We start from the raw sequence: 19721 nt of genomic DNA, 5'->3' as shown, positions 1-19721 counted from the left end.
ATCCATGGGGAGGACTGGTTGGCACAGTGCTGGCAAAGGTGTGTTTCCAGCTTTGAGGGCCAGATGTGGCCAGCTGTGTGCCTGTGCATTACAGAGGTGGGTCTCTGAACCTACTCTGAGATAAGGATCATATTTATACAGCCCTACCAGAAAAAGCAGGGTGGAACACACTAACATATTAAGGAGACCAAATAAATAAACAGTGGGTTTTGATTTATTTTCTCTGCTACTTGGATATCTTAGTTTTGGCACAAGATGGATTTTGTACACAAATGTGATCTCCTGTTAGGCTTTTGTGTTTGCTGATTTAGAAATCATGTACAAAGGAGGAAAGCCTTGCAAATGTTCTAAAAGCAAAAAGATTTTTGTTCTCTGTGCTGCAGAAGTATGTACAATCCTTGGTCCTGGCAGCTAGGTACGATGCAGCAGGTAACACAGACCTCAGGAATCTATAGCTGAAGATGAGAGATAACAGTGGAAAAACATATAAAATACAGTTAGTCAGTATGAGAAATAGCCCTCACTAAATGCTACGTAGCTGATTGGCATCATTCACATCTGTGCCTCCCAAGGGGAAAGTGTAGGGTCACAAAGGAGTGCAAACCGGGAAAAGGCTGTGGAAGGGAGCACTCAGTGTCACACGCAGAAACTGTTCTACTCAAAGGAAGTCATAAAGGTGTCGGTAACACCCAGCTTTATTGGGACCTGTACTCAGTTCAGATCCACCAGAGGGTACATTCAGGTGGAATATATATGGCTATGAAATCAAAGTATTCCTGGGAAGCCCGTTAAGAAAGGCTGCCGGACTTGATTTGAGCATACAGTTAGAGCTACTTCTGTCCTCCAGCCCCAAGCTGCTGGTGTGTTCCCACAATTTTTAATTACGCTGGCTGTAAATGGCTGTAACGTTTCCAAAAGCAGTGACAGAGCTGGAGTGTGTGCCCTGGCTCGTCTCCTTGTTAACAAATCTCACAAAGGAGAATCGAATGGAGGAAAAACTGCTATTTCTATTTATTTATTATTTCTAACCAGGTTGAAGACCTGATGCTTTAAAAGAACTGAACAGAGGGATTTGTTGATAAGACATGATTCATTACATCTTGTGACCTGTCCCTTTCCTAGAAAAGGCATAGCTAGCAATGCTGTCGGAGTGCCAGGGCTGCCAGTCATCTCCTGTGCTACAAACCAGAGCCGTGCCAAGAGAACTGAAAAGCAGCTGGAACAGCTTAAGGAGATGGGTGGAGGGAACATGCCAACCACAAAATTAATTTTTTGAATTAATAAAAGCTTGCGTGGTTTGAGGCTTGTGAAGCAATAAACATGTTCAAATTTGCTGGAGACTGAAAAAGAAAAGCAATTAGGTGCAAGGGAAAGCTTTGAGGGTAGATAAGGATAATATGCTGGAATATGCAATGGGTTGAAAAATACTGTGAGAAGTTAATCTTTAATGGAAAATGACTAAAATAATTTTGGTGAACGTATATGTGTGTATCAAAGCAAACCTTGTTTCTCTTATTTAACAGGGAATGACAGAATAAGAGTTTCTGATTAACAGCAGTAACTTCATAATATTCACGATGAACTCTTCCACCAGGCAGAACTTAGTCCAAAAGGTATCTTTTCCTCACCACAGTTGTGCATGGGTACATTTGGATGTCTGTTGCTCCCATTTACACAAGTTGCCTCCGCTTTTCTTTCAAAAGCCAGGCAGAACAATGCCTATTTCAGCCCTCCTGCTTTCATGTGCCTGTGCTGGACACTGCCACGTAGCTGTCTCTTTCCCTGTGCTCTCCATTGCATCTTCCATGTAGTGCACAGACTGCACAGTCTGTGAAGGAAGTGCAGTTTTTGGACTGTTTGCCAACCAACTCAAGAAGTGATCTGAGTGTGCTGAGATGCAGTGACAGCTGTGCAATAGTTTTAAGGTAAGTTATAAAGGTAATGCAACCAACTGCACATACAGAAAAGCCAACAAGAAGCTTAGGGCAGCACTGCGCTGTGTGCCACTCTCTGGAAGTTACTGCAGCCTCATCCCATGCACTGAGTGATGAGTTCCACCAGGCAATGTGTTTGGGCATTTAGTGCTATAAAAGTGCCAAACTGCTAAAAATGATGGGTAAGAAAGACTGAGGAAATGCTTCAGTGCAATCCGAATGGAAACTGGCAGAGTTCTTCACAAATGTGTTACTCTGTGACACAATTTCAGTGTCACGAAAGGAGATTTTTCTGGTTTTAAAATAAAACACGCTGCTCAGAAGGGGAGGGATAGGCAACAATGAAGAAGTGCATGTAGATGAAAATTGGGAAAGCTGACAGCAATGGGTAAATCAACAGTTTGGAAAGGGGGGTAATTAATTAGGGAAATGTAGTGAAAATATACATAGCCAATATGATAGATCTCCACCCAGTGGTGTTTCCACAAGGCAGAAAGAAAAACAGAGTAGTAATTTAGCTGTCAGACACAGACAGCAACACTCCAGTGAGGGGAAAAAGAAATAAAAAAAAAATTATTCAGTGAATTTTTCTTCATGTGGAAAATGGACAGAATGATTTACCTATATTTAATGGATTTTCTTTTTCTTCTTCTACATGTAACAAGAATGAATGAAAAACACTGGTTAATAACCATCTTTAAAACTAGAGCTGGAAAGCTTGCACACAGAACTAGGGGAATAACTGTTGAGTCTTTATCCTGGAACAGTACCTGCTGTGTCCCAGGTAAGCAGTTATCAAAACATGGCTAATCTGACCCCAACCTTTGGCAAAAGCAGTAAGGAAGTTAATGAAGCATGCTGCCAACACATAATTAAACTGTGACATTAGTGGAGTTAACACAGTAACAGAAAATGGCAGTTTTAAAAGTTTTTTTGGTAAGAACACATACTGTGGTGAGGAAGGGGATCATTCTGATTTAAGCAAGCTCAATATTACACCTGATCTGTGCATGGCTTCCAGAAGGGGCAGATTTGTTTCTCCTTTTCTTTTACTCTTGTTCCCTGATACAGGAGTCATAGCCTGCATGGTGAATCACTTCAACTCATTGGGCCAAGAGAAAACTTCCTTTTCTACATTATGTTGGCACAGCTTCCTGTTGGCTCACCTTGCTGGCTGACTCATCCTGGAGATGTGTGATTACTGGAACTGGTGCCTAGGAAGAACTGTGAGTGTGCAGCTGGGGCAATGGCCATGGTGAGCTCAGCCTGTTACCCTTCCTGCACCTGCTGCAGTTCCAAGTGATAGGACTTAACACTGACCAGTTCCCTTAATCTGGAAGGAAGGAGCACTATCAGAAAGAAAACAGTATTATATGAAAGTAAATACAATTCTGTTATGGCTTGCAGACCCCTGAATGGCTTACAGTGCTCTTCAAAATCTTTATGTGAAGTATTACTTTTCAGAAAGGGTGGTCAAGCACTGGAATGGACTGCCCAGGGAGGTGGTGGAGTCACCGAGCCTGGGGGTGTTCAAGGAAAGGTTGGATGTCGTGTTGAGGGACATGGTTTAGTGGGAGCTACTGGGAATAGGTGAACGGTTGGACTGGATGATCTTGAAGGTCTTTTCCAACCTTGGTGATTCTATGATTCTATAGATGCCTGTGTCTCAGGAAGTCTTCAGAAACCTGCACTGTGAAAATGTGGCAAGTTGTGCCAGATTAATATTGCTTCATTTGCCTGGCAGTACTTCTGCTTGAAGTTCTTCATCTGCAGGGCAGACAGAGCAGAAACATGAATTCCTGTGCTGTGGTCTCAGTCCTACCCCATTCCCCGGGAGGAAAGGCGTCACATTTAGGATGAGAACTAATGGCCTCAAATTGCACCAGGGAAGCTTTGGATCAGATATTAGGAAACATTTCTTCTTCAAAACAGTGTTGGTGTGTGGCAGGAGAGTCACAGTGGTGCACTGGCGCAGGCTGTCCAGGGAGGCTGTGGAGTCACTGTCTCTGGAGGTGTTCAAGGAGCACAGAGGTGTGGTACAGAGGGATGTGGATTAATGGGTGTGGTGGGGTGGGTAGATGGCTGGACTTTATCATTTTAGAGATCTTTTCCAACCTTAATGATTCTATGATCTGGAAAATGAACCTGTCAGTTACCTGGAGGTATGTTTAGTGGAGCCACGTGAACTTTATATGCTACCTGGAAAATTTTGAAGTAATTTCTAGTAAAGCGCTTGGAAAGGTGGATTCTCTGATAGGGTAGTAATTAACAGCAGGAGAAGTCAGCCATGCTGCTTTAGCCCTTTGCCTAGCCCTCTGCCCTCCTGTTGGGCTGTGGACAGCAGGCCCTGGGCAACTTGTGGCCATTTATTTTGGCTGTGCTCAAGCCAACGCAGCCCTTTGCAGGTGGTGCTTCTGCTGCAGTTTCCCAACACTTTGCCAAAGGACAATTGCCTTTTACAGGGAGGTTTCCATGAGCCGCTTCCCCGTCCCTCTATCTCACTGCTCCATAACATCCTTGCAGCAACAGCTGCCTTTGTGGAAAAATATCTGGAAAAAGGCACTGCAGCCCAGCCCCAAAGCATCGCAGCCCAGCTCACGCAGAACCCACCCCGCTACTCAAGCAGCTAGCATCCCAAAGAAGACTCCAGTGAGGCTCAGGCCGCAACGTCCCTGATGCGGCCCCGGCTGCCCATAGGTTTCAGCAGTACCTGAGGGGCCAACACCCCTAAAAGGTCGCAGCCTCGGAACCGCCCGGGCCCAGCACGCGGCCCTCCCCCCCCCACCTTCCAACCCCAGCCTCCCCCACCTAAGCCCCGCCCCGTGCCCCGCCCATCCCGCGAAGCCCCGCCCACACCACCCCCCTCTCTTCCGGCGGCGACGACGTCACTTCCGTGCCCCTCCCTGCCCCCGCCCAGCGCGGCCGGCGCGTGGAGCCGGTTGGCGGCGGATCCGGTCGCGCCTCGCGAGGCAGCCGCGCGCGCGGCGCCGGGCGAGCGGGCGGGGGTGGGGGTGGGGCGGGGGAGAGCCGGTCCCGCGCCGGTCCCGCGCCCGCCCGCCGGCATGGGGCTCAGCTGAGGCGCCGCCGGTGAGTGGGGCCGCGCAGGTGGCGGCGGGTGCGGCCCAGCAGGTGCGGAGGGGCCTCTCCGCCGACAGGTGCGGCTGAGGAGCGGGCGCTGAGGTCGCGGCGGAGCCCAGGGGCCGCTGCCGGCGATGACGGGCCCGCCGCGCGCCTCTGCGGCGGGAGGGGCCGCGGCACGTGCGGGGCCTTCCGGCGGCGGCCGCCCCGGGGGGAACCTGTGTTCGGCTCCGGCTGCCGCCCGGCCCACCCGGCGGCACAGGATGCCCTGTCGAGCCGCGCGGCTGCGGTTCGCTTATCGGTGCTGCGGCGGTCGTGCGTCGAGGGAAAGTTCCCGGCCGGGCGCGCGAGGTGGGCCCGTCCGCGTGTGAGCGGCCGCGGCGCTGCCATGCTGCTGTCAGCGGAGCGATTCCGTCCGCTGGGCCTGGGCTGCGGCCCCTGACAGCCGCCGCGGCGTCCTTGAGCCTCTGGGAAACTGCCACCCGCGTTGAGAGCCGGAGCTGGAAGCGGTGATGGGGCGATTCTTAGAGCGGTGGCATCGATCAGGAGGCATTGCAGGGTTCCAGAAAATATCAGGGGCTTGCTTTGCTGTGATAAAGGCACACGTTGGCTTTGTGTTCTCCTGCTCAGTTAAGTTTGGTGTGGTTTACTGGCCCGTCGTTGTGCTGTGTATTTTCCATAATTGGCCATAGCGCTTCCAGCTTCAGCTACCTCCAGTCACGTTGGCAGCTGAAATGAGGATCTCTTTGCTTTGGAACTTAGAGCAGTTCCAACGCGATGTTAACTATGGAAAGCGCAACTCCCTTCTTTACAACAGTAGGATTTCCTTGAAATACTTCAGGTGAAGACGCAGAACTTTAATATCTGCCATTCTGATTCTGGAAGACTGCTGGGCAGCCGTGTGCTGGCAGCACAAGCACCAGCTACCTGCAGGGTTGTGGTTGGCTGCTCCACGCCTGCAGCAGTTCAAGAGGCTCTTGTTCCCCTCAGCTGAGATAGCAAATCCTCCAGCAACAGGGGCTGCTTGACATCCAGACTGCTTTGTGTGGTCACTGCTCCTGGTTGGCTGTACCTGCTGCCTGCTTTCTCCTTGTGTGTGGTGGTTTTAGAATTTTGTTCTGGGTTTAGAATTCTTTAGAATGCTTTCTTTGCTGTGTGCCCTCACTAGAGCCATGTAGTATTTTCTTTGCTAATGCAATTAAGATCAAATTTTGCATGGCTTGTTCATTACTCTTGACTGCTTTTTTTTTTCTCCTCAATTTGCAGGTGACTCAGCCATTGTATGAGATTTGTCCACACACTGGCTCTTCAGACAGGTTAGCTATGTTTTTCTGCCCTCAGTTTTCACTACATTTGGGGGAGTTGCTGCTTTTCATTAAGATAAATCTGACTGTTGTAAGGTACTACGTTTCCACAGCTGAACACTGAACTTCTTGAACTTGTGGATGAAGAGCCTTTTTGGTGTTATTTTAATACAGTGCATGTTACAAGTCATGTTGTGCTGAACCTCATGTCCACACATATTGCTGTCATAGGCAACTGCAATGGACCTTTGATTGCATGTACAATGAGGAGATTTTTGTCTTGGTGTGTGTTGTGGCAGTAAGGGTACTGCTGTGTACAATCAGTAGGTATACAGAGGTTAGACCTAATAAGATTATCACAGTGGAAAATAATCAAAGTAAATGGAAGTGCTCACCAGTGTTGCAGTCTTGCTGTAAACTCCACAAGAAGCGATCTCCAGAAAGAAATCCTTCCTCAGTGGCAGTTAACACTTAAATGAGATCTAGGAGAGGTGCAGCCAGGCTCCACCCCTTCTGGTAGCACAGGTGAATTGCCTTCACCTGTGCTCCCATGGCTGACTCGTTGCTCAGGTGGTCAATCAGAGGTTCAGGCCGTGATCAACAGTTCCTATACATGCTGTTTCTGTAAACTGCTTTTTCTTTTAGTTAGCTACAAATAAGACTTTACAGTGTTTGATGAACATGTACTGTGTAAACTTTGGAACTGTGGAATTGGTTTGAAGATTTATTGCTACTAATCTCGCTCTCCTGACTTCTGAGAAACATATTGATAAGATGGCCTGGTGAAACACCGTTGTTGAGGAAGAACTGTGAGGAATAACTTTTACTTTTGTCAGCGTGGGACATTGCAGAGTGAGAGCCTCGATCAACTAGGGAAATCTGATGTCACTGAAGGAACTCAGCTTTTGAAGTCTTTCAGAAAATGGGTAAACATTTCAGTTGTGATGAAATAAGTGATTCGGAAGACCGTGTCTAGTGTGACACAACTGAGGGCAGGCTGAAGGCCTTCTCCCAGGTTATTGTTCAGGCTGGTACTGCTGTGAAATGAACTCTTGCCCTGGCTGCTTTTCTGCCTCTGTGCTCTGCCAGCTTAAGTGTTCCGTGGCTTGGAGCAGTGTGCAGTCGAGACACAAAGTAGGAAGGCTTGCATTGCTACGGGTAACCTGCGAATGAAGTCATGTCATCAAAACCACCTTTCTGTTTAGTGTGTAATTTGCTGCTACTTACATCTCATTTCGATATGTCTCCAGTCTAGATTAGTGTCTGCTGATTTAAGAAGCAGTGTGTAGGCTAAACTCTTAAACAGTGTGTTTTTATTGCACTCTGTGCATTGCTATTACAAGTTACTCCTTTTGATTTTGACATTGCTTGGATCCCTACAGTGCTACTATTACCATGGTAACTGAGTGTCTCCGTCTTTTAGAGCAACTCTGTCCAACTTCATGTGCTTATAGGGTATCACATTTGATTTTAGCATGGTGAGCTGTGCACATCTCCAGATCTTTATTTGTTCCCCTTTCATCTCAGAATCCCTTGTAGGGTTCTGGCTGTCCATGTTCCTTCACCTTTCGATTTATACATTCTCCATCCACAAAGCTCTGAGATCCTGTTGACTTTGATTTTGGTTAAAGCTCTATGTCAGGAGGAGAAAGAAGCTTAGTGAAAGGACTGCAAGCAGCTCTGCAAACTCAGACTCCAGTGGAGCTGCTGGACAGCAGCTGTCACTTCTTCAGTGCCTTCTAGAAGTAGTATTACTCTAGGTTTCTTGCTTGGTTTTTTGCAGTAGTGTCCTTCAAACTTCTTGAGCTCATGCTCTCATCCTGTCTTTCTTTCTGTTAGCTGTCCTCCAGAGTATGTGATTATTTCTGTAGTTCATTTTTTTGTTTGTTTGATCTTTTCCCCTCAGAAAACCCAAAGAGGGTTTGATGGCTGGGGCAGGTGCTTATTCATCTCTAGCTGAAGAGAGAGGAGGGAAGAGCAAAACTGTGCTGGGTCAGCTGCATGCCATGCCTAGTGTTGGAGGAAGGGCATGTAGCACAGAGGGAAGTTACATCACAGTAGCTGAGTAAGATTGAGAAACTGTGGTTCAGTCTTCTGCTAGCACAGCATGTGACAGGTGTAGTGCATCAGGCAAACTCTTCTATGAATCCTTATGAATCTAAGGAATCCTTAAGAAATGTTTAAAAAACAAACAAAAAAAACTATTGACATGGCTCCTAAGATTAATTTCTATCATTTGCCTTGAGGTTATAGCATCATGGCTATCTTCTGTGTGGAGTACAGGGCAGTCAATACCACACATACTCTTAGCAGCAAGGAGCCAAATTCCAGTTATTCTGGGGGCATTCTATGGAAATGAGTTTTTATTGTCAAAGCCATGTTGCAGTGGTTGCCCATGTGATAGAGCAAATTTGTACTAGAACTGGGAAATGACATGGAAATGCCAGCTGTTCATCATGCCTGTTCATCATTAACTTTTTCCTTGTTCAGATGCTGTTAAGCATATTTCTGAAGAATCCCAGCAGAGGATTATTTTGATTTGTCTCAGATCTCTTGTAGGAGCCAGTGCTTCTAGCTCTGGGTTGAGAGATGTGCTCCAGTAGCTTTGTCAGTGACTGGGGAGAATACATTCCTCATTAAATGTCTGTTTGTTAAGAGCTTGGTGATAGCTGGCATGAAAGGAAGAGATTGCATTCCTGTACGACACAGTGGAAGAATGTTCTTTAAGTAATTTTTGTAAAATTTTTACATCTTGCAAACTAGAAAAAGGAACTTTCAGATTTCTTTTCCTCTTTATACAAACAGCACTGGCATAATGCGTGAGTACTTCTTCATCGTTGATTTGGGTGGACTCATCCTTTGGGTTGCTTAAAGATTGGCATAGGAGAACTGGGTAGGTACTTCAGTGTGCTTTTGTTTGAGATTATCACAGCGTGGAGTGTAGTAGGCAAAGTGTTGTTTAGTCTGTTTGGTGCTTTTCAGTGAGGAAATGAAACCCTGTGGTTTGATTAGTGCTTCAGTGTGATTATGTTTTGTGTGGTAGTGGAGTCCATACAACACAAATTCTTATTCAAGAATCCTAATTTCTTAATTAGATCTTGTAGAGAACATTTGAAGCTATGGTAATACTGAAGTGTTTCCCTTTCACTCTTATACAATACTATACTAAAAATAGTTTTTCATTCATTAAAAAAAGCTATTTCCTTTGTTAAATAATCTGCTAAGCAAAGAACAAAAGCTCAGTTTGTAGCAAACCGTAGCTGTATTATAGCCTCAAGTCTGACACCCTTATTCCTCAGTGAAATAGCGCAGCAAACTTCACTGGTTTGGTAGCTGAAAGGCAGCCTTAAATAACAAAGGAGAGGTGGTTTGTTGTTGTTGCTTGGTTTTGATGAATGTGGTCCATGCAAAAATTTGAAGCACTGTCTCTTTTGTGACTTAAGCAAGGAAGTTCAGCACCGTCTGCGTGGAGCCCCGTGTGTGAGATTGGCAGGGCATCTGTGGTCAAAATGCAGATGAAGTAGCAACTAGCAAGGGGGCACAGAAGTGACACGGTTCCTGTGAAAGTCCATTAATAGGAGAGGGAAGACTGAAAAATGTGTTCTTGATTCAGTGGACGAAGTATGTATCTGCAGAAGAGGCAGACCATTTAAATGCTTGTCACCTAATTGGCTTGTCCCCTCTAATGTAGTTCCATGCAGGTGGTTAATCTTATGGCTTGTGTGAATACTTGTGATTTTGCACTGGGGTGTAATGACATAAAATATTTCTTCATCAGCTGGCCCTGGTAAGCTTCAGTGTAAAATTCTCAGAGTGGCTTTAAAAAGATCAAAAAATGCTGAAAGGTTCCTAGAGGTGCACCGAAGTACTGAAAACCGATAAAGGACATCTCTTAAGAGAGCTGTGATGGAAGAGAGCTGAAGAAGATAAGCTTGATGTCTGACAGTTCACAATCCCAGTGGATGGAAAAAACTGAGATAAACAGGCAAACATTGTATTTTCAAGTGCTTGGAAGATAAGTAGCAGCAGAACAGCAGCGTGCACTGATACATGCAGGAGCTAATTGCATCAAAAGTGTAATACTGTTTTATTTCAGAGCAGAAGACTTTGTGGATATGGCGAGGCAGTAGTGGTGTTGTCTCTTCTTTTTAAACTGAGATTTTTCACATTTTGATGGACTCATAATTATAGGGACACAAAGTCTGGAGGAAAGTGGACTTTGAAAAATGTAAAATTGGGTAGGTGATCCTGGTCAGAGGACAGTAATTAATGATTCAGCGTTGAAATGAGATTATACTGACTGTTTCTGTCTGGATGTACTGACCTTTCATGAAAGCACCAGTCAAATGGCTGATTAAATGTGCTTATTAAATGCAGTGTTGGAAGACATGATGAGAGTTTAAAATGACCTGAAAAATACGCTGAAATCCTGGAGGCAGATGCAGAGCACTGCATTAGGCAGGAATTAGCAGTTGTACAAATGTGGAGTGAGGAATAACTGATTAGGTGCTGGAAAAAGGACCAGGGGGTGTATTGGATCACAAGTTGAACATGAGTCACTGTCGTGCTGTTTTCAGAAAAGGCAAATATCTTGCTGGGATGTTTAAACTGGAGCAGTGTCAGTGAGACGTGAGGTTTATCGTTGGTATAGTTTCAGTGTGCAGACAGCATCTGAGTGCCAAAATTGACGAGGAATTTGGACCACTAGGAAATTGTTCAGAGAAGAGAAATGCAGATGATTGGAGATCGAGGAAACAACTACATAAACATGGAAGAAAATCCAAGTTGTTTTGGCAAGAGATGAGGTTAAGGAGAATGTTAGAGGTTTAAAGTATTTAAGATGTGTAAGAAGGAAATGCTGTTCTCCATTACTATTATGGGCAGACTGACATGGGATTAGATTTCCTTAAGGAAAGCACTGGTTGTGCTTTCAACTTTCTTACAGCAAAAACAGTATTTTAAGATGTCCTTTTTTTGGTGGTCATTAAGAAGAAGTTCATATGTTGAGAAAGGCAAGTACAGTTGGTTTAGTTTGGGGAAAAGACTAAGCTCTGTTTTGCTGTACCTTTTCTCCTAAATTGATGGATACTAGTTTGTGTAGGGACAAGGAGGAGAAAATGCACAAGATTCTTTTTTTTCCATCATCTGGGCTACTGACTGAGTTTAGACCTTGCAGAGGTCTGAGGACTGAGCTTCTTGAGGTAGTCTGGGAATACTGTGGCCTTGGTGCCCCTGTTTGCAAGTGGGGCACGTTGCCTTGTGCTGTCGGAGTTGTGGAAGTGCTACAGGACAGCAGTGTGTCAGTAACTTCAGGGAAGCAGAGCTATTTCAGCTATTCTAGAAGTCTCAGTAGTTTCTGGTAATTGCTTCTAGTCATACTTGTCAGAGTCCACTGTTGGCTTTGAAGATCATTGAAGGACGTGTTCTTTTGTACATGTACCAGTACAGGTAGCCTGAGAGCACAGAGAGGTTCCGAAGTGGAAAGTCCAATTGACAGTGTAGCCAATCTGTGTTATGTATCATTATTTTCATGCACTCTTACAGTTGCTTTCGATTGCCTGCAGTAGATTGTCTGTAGAAACAAAGGATCTGAGTATTCCTTCTCTTTCAGTGATTGATTTTTACGGTAACTGGGATGTGTGGAAAAAATTAATTCGATTCTATGCATTTTGGTGTCATCCTATGCTTCCAAATCAGTGAAGAACAGTGTGATTACTGTTGGAACTCTGTCCTTTGGATCTGCCACAGCAATTAGAATCAACAATAGCAGGAGCTTATCTTTGGGAGGATACGTTTAAAGCAGCAGTAGATAGCAGGACCTGGAAGTTCAGTGAGGTAGATAAGGGTTGGCTTCCAATAAGAGGTTGTACCTTGCAGTTACATTGCATCACCTATGTGACTTTTCTTCACTAGCAGTATTTATTGAGCTGTATATATTTTAGGCACGGATGAATTTCCTTATGTTCTATTCTGAATTGCTCTAATATTTTCTTTGAGCTGAAGGATGGTTTTTCTGATCTCTGCTTCTCAAATAGAAAAACTATTTGTATAATAGAAAGCAGAGGAACCTGACAACTTTGTGGCAATGGCAAACAACATTAAAGGCTTGATCAAAAGCCCAGTAAATTCAAAAGGTTTGTTCCCTTGGATTGAGCAGTCTTTGGCTGCTGTCTAAAACTGGTACTTCTGTCGCTGTAGCAGTCATTCAGGTCTGACAAGCCAGCAAAAAGTTCTTTTAAGGCCAGCTGGTAATTCAAACAGGTACATAAAAGGGCTGTCAAATGTGCAGTCTTGCAGAGTGCATTCCTTGGATTAATACTATCTTCAGTTCGTCCATTTGGCAAGGGCTACAAAAAGGTTGGGTACTCTTTCAAGAGAGGGTTTTGACATTACTTTCCTGCATCATAGGCATGTTTCATTGCCAGAGGCAAACTACTGAGCCTCAGTACTGGCGATATTGAAGCTCTGTGATGTGAAAAGGCGGTAATGGTTTTGACTCGTTTGGCTTTTAAAGTCTGGGTGTCCAGCAATGAATGAGTGAAGCATGGCTTCTCCCTGTTGGTTGTCCCGTGTGATTGCACTGCAGTGAGAGCTAACTAGTGCTTGGGCAAGGTCAGTCTGTGGATAGAGGGCTCCAGTGCACTGTTGTGCAGTCTCCTTTGTCTGAAGCCGTACTCGGACCTCGGTGAGTTTTGTTACTTTACCTACAAATGTTGTTTTTCATTTGCAGTATGAATTGCCTATGGCCATGTCTTTTCCAGTAGAAATGTCTTTGCTATAGTAATGTTTCACCACAAATTTGCGTGCCCTTTATGGGAGAGTTTGGATGTTGCACTCATTCTTCTATCCAGCTAACTGCTCCCCTGAGAGAGAGCTGTTGTCAGCCGTGGGACTGTTGGCATAATTGCATTCTGTGCATGCATTATGAAGAATTTTGGTGCCCCAAACCATTCCTGCTACGCTAGTAGCATTTTTGCTACCAGTTTTGGCATCTGCTCCTTTCAGTAGTGATTATCTGATGCGTTAAATGGCTGCTGCCTCTGCTGGAAGTTGTCCGCTTGTGTAACTCCATTGGCAGAATGGGATCACAGTAGTATTTTTCTCATCTTTCAGTGTTAAGTAACTTTGTTTGGCTGTGTCTGAATCAACAGACAAATATAGAATGCCTCAGTTTCTTCTGCTTCCCGTTACCATACAGCACAGAACTGTGGGAGGCAGTGGTGTATTAAGTGCTGTGGTCCACTGTCCAGCTGAAGTCAAGTAACACTTGGCTGTAACATAGACTTAGGTGACTGTGCTGGTGTGCCAACAGCTTCAAGAGAAGCTATCTGCATCAGGCTGGGAATATGTTGGTGCATAGCCTGTGAAAGTGCTTTCTGTTGGCTTGTTGCTGAATGGTTGCCATCTCTCTCTTTTTAAAGCTCATTTTCCCTGGAGATGCTTCAATATTGTGGACAGCAAGCCACACCTTGGCAGCTGGTTGAAAAATTTGTGTGATGGTATTTTTATGGTGTATCATCTTAGCATTCCAAATCCTCACCTCTTACCTATTCTAGATTCCCAAAGTGTGGTTCTTTGTATCTGTGCTTTAGACCTACGTTTATATTTCTTAATTTGAAAGCCTTATCGTGTGCTGATTAATACAGCACCTAGAGTGAAATCTGTTTATGCATTGAATGTTTACAGAGGAGAGAGGCAGTCGTTACCGTGCTTTAAAAAGCTGGCTTCTGTTTTGACATAATATTTCTGGAAAATGAAAGCTGATGGGGAAGATCTGAGTAAAGCATCTGGGCCAGAGTTAATCTGCCAGGGCTGCTTCTGAGTATTTGTCTGGGCAGCAGTGATATTCCGGTTAGAAAGGTCAGTGCTTAAGGAAGAAAGAGTGTTCAGTGATACACTTAATGTTCTTAAAACCAAGCCTGAATTGTTATCATAAAGAAAATAAGCTGTTCTTACAACACAGAAGACTGATTCTATTGTATCTTCTAGTAACTTTAAAAAAATGTTTATAGATTGGGAAGGAGAAGAAATCTGAGAAAGGTAACTCAAGTACTGACATAGATGTTGTACTATGTTCAAGGAGACTTTCTACTTTTGGATAGTTGTGCAGCTTGAAAGTTACGTATAGATGGAATCATGGCCAGCAGTTACTGCTTAGTGGGAGAAGATCTTCACTGACTGTCAGAATCAGTGCTGAGAGACTGCAGCAGTTGAAGGGAGATGGAGTGTCAGATGTTTGCAGTCTGTTTCTGTTCTACAGGAGATGTCTCCCACTGCTAATGCTGTAGCAGTTTCCTACTGTTCCTAAGAGGTACACAGGTATCATTTAGACCGTGCTATTTAAGGACAGCTGCAAAACGTACTGTAATAGCTTTTTGTGAATTTAGTTAATTTCACTGATTATAGCAGTTCTTGTTTGAGGGGATGGCTGTTCACTAACTAGCTAAAGCTCTTCTGGGTTATTAAAACTCTTCTGAATGCCTGGGACATCATAGTAGCTAGATTAATGTTGGCCTGAGATTCAAGTTCTAAGTTACAGTCCTGAACTCCTGTTCTCTTCTTGCTTTTGTCAAACTTAAGCTCATGGGCAGAAAGTATAACTTCCCCGTTTTCTCATCTTACCTCATACAGTAGTTTTGAGAGTAAATTAATCATTTTCAGGAACTAAAATGTCAGGTTATATAAACTGGTGTGGATGAGAAAACACTGATCCACAGCAATTTAGCCTCTGAATGAAACTTGTTTGCAGTTTTTTGTTATTTATTATTTTAGTTATTAGAATTCAGACAAGACAAGCAAGTTTTCTGCTTGACATCTTGAATTATGTTTTGATACACCTTTTAACTTCAATGTGTAACGTTGTTCTACGATACTTACACTTCCAGGGATGTGGTGGATGTATTCCTGTTGCATACAAGAAGAGCTCTTTCTGCTGAACCATTTCAGCTGAAGTGAATGTGGTGCAAGCTTAATGCTTTGTGTCAATTTATGACTTCTCTTAGAAGAATTGTAATTTCAGTAAATGTCAGATAGTACAGGTTTAAGTGCTGAAATTTAGCATACTTGTATGGATATATTGTTATATAAAAATAATTTTAGAAGTAAGTGCAATTTGTTGTTTTTTAATTAATTTGGAAGACTGCATTTAGCAGTTGCATAGCTGTACTTCAAAAGAAAGTAACTTTTACATTGTGGCTTTAGAACAGTATGAAGAACAACAGCTCTGTCTCATTCAGAATGATCAACAGAGAACAACAGGTAGTACTGGGCTATGTTATGATGAAGGAGAAAATAAAGGCACCAAAGCAGTTTGCTTGATAATAATGAATATGGCTGGTTCTCTAAATATGCCGTCATCGTGACGATGCCAGCTAGATGCACCTTTAAAGAGACAAGGTTTAAATGTCTAAACTTCTAGCAGCAAGTTCAACCCTTGCAATAGATCTGGTTTCACTTGGTGATCTCCGTGTAATTTTATTCAAATGCTCTGATGTTAACCTCAAAAATATTTTCCAAGAATTCAGAGGAAGCGGAAAAAAAGTCATTGCCTCCTTTTACTGAGGATCCATACCACAAAAGCAAATATATCCCAGGAAGCAGATACTCCACGCGGCACAATAAGGCGGCAGCCACACAGGAAAGGCTGGGCTCTTGGCACAGCCCCTGAGGGGAAATGCTTCCTTGAAAGGACCCATTGTTGCTGGACTGGGGTCTTTGGGCTCCTAGTTCTCCTCTGGGGCTTGTGGTTCTCTTGGTGCTCACATAGGGCATCATTGCCATCTGTTATCTAGCCACACTAGTCTTGGTTGTACAACCAAATAGGAGGACTGGCAAGTTCATGCCTGTTGAAAGTGGAGTGTCTTTTGGGGAGCAGCTTCAGTGCCCAGCTATTGAAGGCTAACACTGTGCGTAGTGGCACCGTGCCTTACCCAAAGTATTTTAAATGCTTTTAGCTTTCTTTTTCAAGAATAAATAAAACATTTTTTTTGTCTCTGTTGTCAAAATCTCTGAATTATAATCTTAGCATCCAGTGTAATCTTCCAAAATAGGAAGGAAACAGTAAGTATCTAAAATAAGAGTATGTTCTATTGGATTTCTGAACTGTGACACAGACTCTCTTTCCCATTTGGCAACCAGGTAAAAGATCCTGAAATTTAAAAAGGAAACAAGGAAAAATTACATTTCTTTGTGTCTGTGAGTGGGAGCAAGCTCTGGAGAACGTTGACTTTTGATGCTTGATTTATGAGATGAAAATTTTCGTTAATGGGAGTAGCTGCTGCTTGAAGTAAGATGAGTGGGATTGCACAAAGATGAAATGAAGTGCTTGACTTTATATGTCCTTTATTGTCCTTTATACGACCGACCACTTAGAAAGTAAGTTTTCAGTATGGTATTGGCTGTGGCACTTTGTTTTTATGATGTATTATTATACTGAGTTTATTGTTACTTGTAGAATTATCTTTCCTTAAAGTAGCATGTATTTTACTATAAACATTGCAATTGCTATTACAGCCTGCAGAAAGTATACTTTACAAAGAATACACTCTACAAATGTAAATACAGTTTTGGTTTGGTGATTGTTGGATACAATGGTCTTCCTTAAGCCTAAACACAGAAACAAAAGCTTGTATTATAACAGAAAACCCAAGATGGGAAGTGATAAAATAGGTATTGAGTGGAGGGCTTTGTTAAAATTTAGCTCGTGTACTTGTAAAATTTCCATGTATTCATGAAACTATTATGTCATTCTTATTGTTAGAGCTGGGTTAGTTGACTAAAGTGTTAAGCTTTGTTTGTGGTACAAATTATAGTCTTACTTCAAAATATAGCTGGAGGATTTTTGGTATTCCATAGTTCTTAGAGCTAACATTTTACCCAACTGTTGATTATACATGATGTGGTTAATTCCATATTTACAGGTGCAACCACAAGCTAGGAAGATCTGTAAATGGCAGGAGCTTCCCTTCATCTGAGGTGCGTTCCTCAGATTAAAGGTGCCTTTCAAAACAGCTGCTTTTGTTTCTATAATTTGGGTTCCAAATTTACAATAAATGTTAAATTTATTTGTAAAGCTTTTGCTATTACTTTGAGATGTAATAGTATATGTTGAAGTTAGAATGTTGAAAGCTTTGTATTTTATGGTCATAAAATGCCATATCCCCAGGATTTGAGCAAGTTGTATAACAGGTATAAAGTATGTGATCTGTTTCAGTTTTGAAATGGTATTGGGTGACATGGCTTTATGTTCCAGGGGCAGGCAAAGACAGGATTTTGTGCGTGCTGTTGTTCTTGCCAGCTGGTTTGAGAAGCCTTTAGCCTTGTCCTGCTGCTCGGATGTGGATCCCTCTGGGAGCAGAACATGGTGGAAACCAAGTGGAAGTTGTCACTGTTGGTAGGACAATCATGGTGCACATCAGAGATGCAAGAATGCCTACTGTGGGTACATCTGTGTTCGCGAGTTCCTTAAGAGTCTGAGAAGCTGTAGAAAGGAGCTCTGGAAATTTTCCTTGGAGGAGATGCCTTGAGTGAAGGATGGATGCGTCCTGGTGAAACTTAGGGTTTAGAGGCAAGGAGGTATAAGATGGATTTTAGCTGGGCAGTTTTATAGCCTTTAGAAACAACTCTGAGCATTTGTAATTCCAGGTCTGTTAAAAAAAAAAAGTCCTTTATTCGTTCATTTTCAGGGCTTGCAGGTTATGTCAGTCTTTCCAAAAGCAGCCAGTGGAGAAATTTTAGGAAATAGTACTTTATTTTTGTATACATTAAAATAGCACCTCTTACTTAAAGGATAGGGACTGGAGTGTAAGTATGGGACTGTTCTCCAAGACACTGAGCTGAAGCTTGGGTTTAGCCCTTGAGGGCTTGAGATGTTCCCTTTAAGCTTTCTTTATTCAGTTATTTTAGTGTGCAGTATGCTGTGCGTTGCAGTTTGACTAGTGTGCTCCTAAATCATTTGACTTTGTTTGACTTTACCTTTTAAACTGGTGTACTTGCCCATTTATTTATTTGTACAGTGCATTTTGAATGAACTGAATGAATTGAGTGTTTCAGACTCAGCTTTTTGGATATTGTTGGAGGAACTTACTGGCAATTGGCATAGGCAGGAGCTGCAGGCTCCAGCAGTAATAGCTGATAAGACTTTTCCTTCTATTTTTTGGGCCCATTTATAAGTGTGTTTTTTTTCTCGAGCATGGCCTTTTAAATTATCCCTAGAACTTCTTTCCTCTACTTCTAGCAATTCTGACATCAGGTTAAATATTATGCACACGTTGGAAACAACAGCTTGCTGAATGCAACCGTGTGTGGGGAGTGCTGCCAAGTGGTGTGTAGACCTGGCAGTCTCTGGAGCAGGACGGCAAAGGGGACCTTGGGATGAGAACCAGCTTTTTTCTCCAGTGAAGAAATATTTTTGTGGGCTGTTGTGAAAGTTCATAATCTTCCTGGAATAATTTTGAAGAAACATTTTGATTGTTTTTACTGCAAGGAGCTGCATAAGAGGTATACATATGAGCGTACTATCAGATTCAAATTTTGAAATTGCTGACTTCAGTGGAAGGCTGAAAGAATGCACTTCTGGTTTGGAAAACTTATTGCCATTCTCTGCTGCTAATGGTCAGCCACAGCCCAGGTTTTCTCATCTTTCTGAAGAAGTTGGATGTATTTGGAATTGAATGTGTTCTCAGAGAATTGCCTATTCTGGCCTGTTGTTGCTATTCTAGTTTGAGGAGCTCTTCAGTTTTGATTTCATAGCTGCCAGTATGGCAGAGATGGAGCATCAGCTGGTGTCTTGGGTATGTAAGGCGGTTGCTACCACTTGTAGGTCCATCAGATGCAGTGCTGAAAGCCTTTGCCACAATGCAAGACCTGTTTTGGTAACTACTGTAAATGTGTGCAAATGGCATGCTGCTGGAGCAAGAATAATGCCTGGTAACGAATACTGCCTTTGTAAGGTCTGCCACGTTGGTAGGGTGATGCCTTCTCTTGATAAAGGATTTGGAAGAATGTCCGTAAAGTGCAGAAACTCTTAATTTCTGAGCCTTTGGCTTCCTATTTTCCGAACAATACAGGGTTTTTCTGTGCTTTGACAGCTAGTCAGGGTAGAGCTGAATGTCTGCTCTCACCAGGTACTGCCTACAGTTAAGGGCTGTTCAAGAAACTTTTTAAAGTTAGAGATCTGAAAGACCTGTACTGACATAAAGCTATTTGGAAACTTGCTTCACAGCTATGGACTTGAAAATGATCTCCTAATGGAGGTTGTATTTGTTGTTACGAAGTTCTGGAAAGGAATGTTTAGTCTTTCAGTGGCCCCTAAGGATACCATAATGGATCCTTTTGGCCTCAGGAAAACTTGATGGGTTGCTTATTAAGACACCAGGTTAAGTTTCACTGAATGATTCGTGTTTGA

The 19721-nt window shown here is 43.3% G+C and overlaps 1 protein-coding gene across 4 annotated transcripts in view; it reads left to right on the top strand.

Moving 5' to 3' along the window:
- Positions 1–4941: 4941 nt before the first annotated feature.
- The window catches only part of ATP13A3 (ATPase 13A3), a 53979-nt gene continuing 39199 nt past the window's right edge, over positions 4942–19721 (top strand). The window contains exons 1-2 of one of the 4 annotated variants that reach the window (XM_048954499.1): positions 4942–5021; positions 6279–6328. The gene's annotated coding sequence lies outside the window, so the exon portion shown is untranslated. The other 3 variants (XM_048954501.1, XM_048954500.1, XM_048954498.1) reach the window with 3 other exon arrangements.

Source organism: Lagopus muta, chromosome 9 (genome assembly GCF_023343835.1).
Source record: "Lagopus muta isolate bLagMut1 chromosome 9, bLagMut1 primary, whole genome shotgun sequence".
Taxonomy (NCBI): Eukaryota; Metazoa; Chordata; class Aves; order Galliformes; family Phasianidae; genus Lagopus; species Lagopus muta.
Note: the sequence above shows the minus strand (reverse complement) of the source record. Positions and strands in the feature narration are given on the sequence as shown.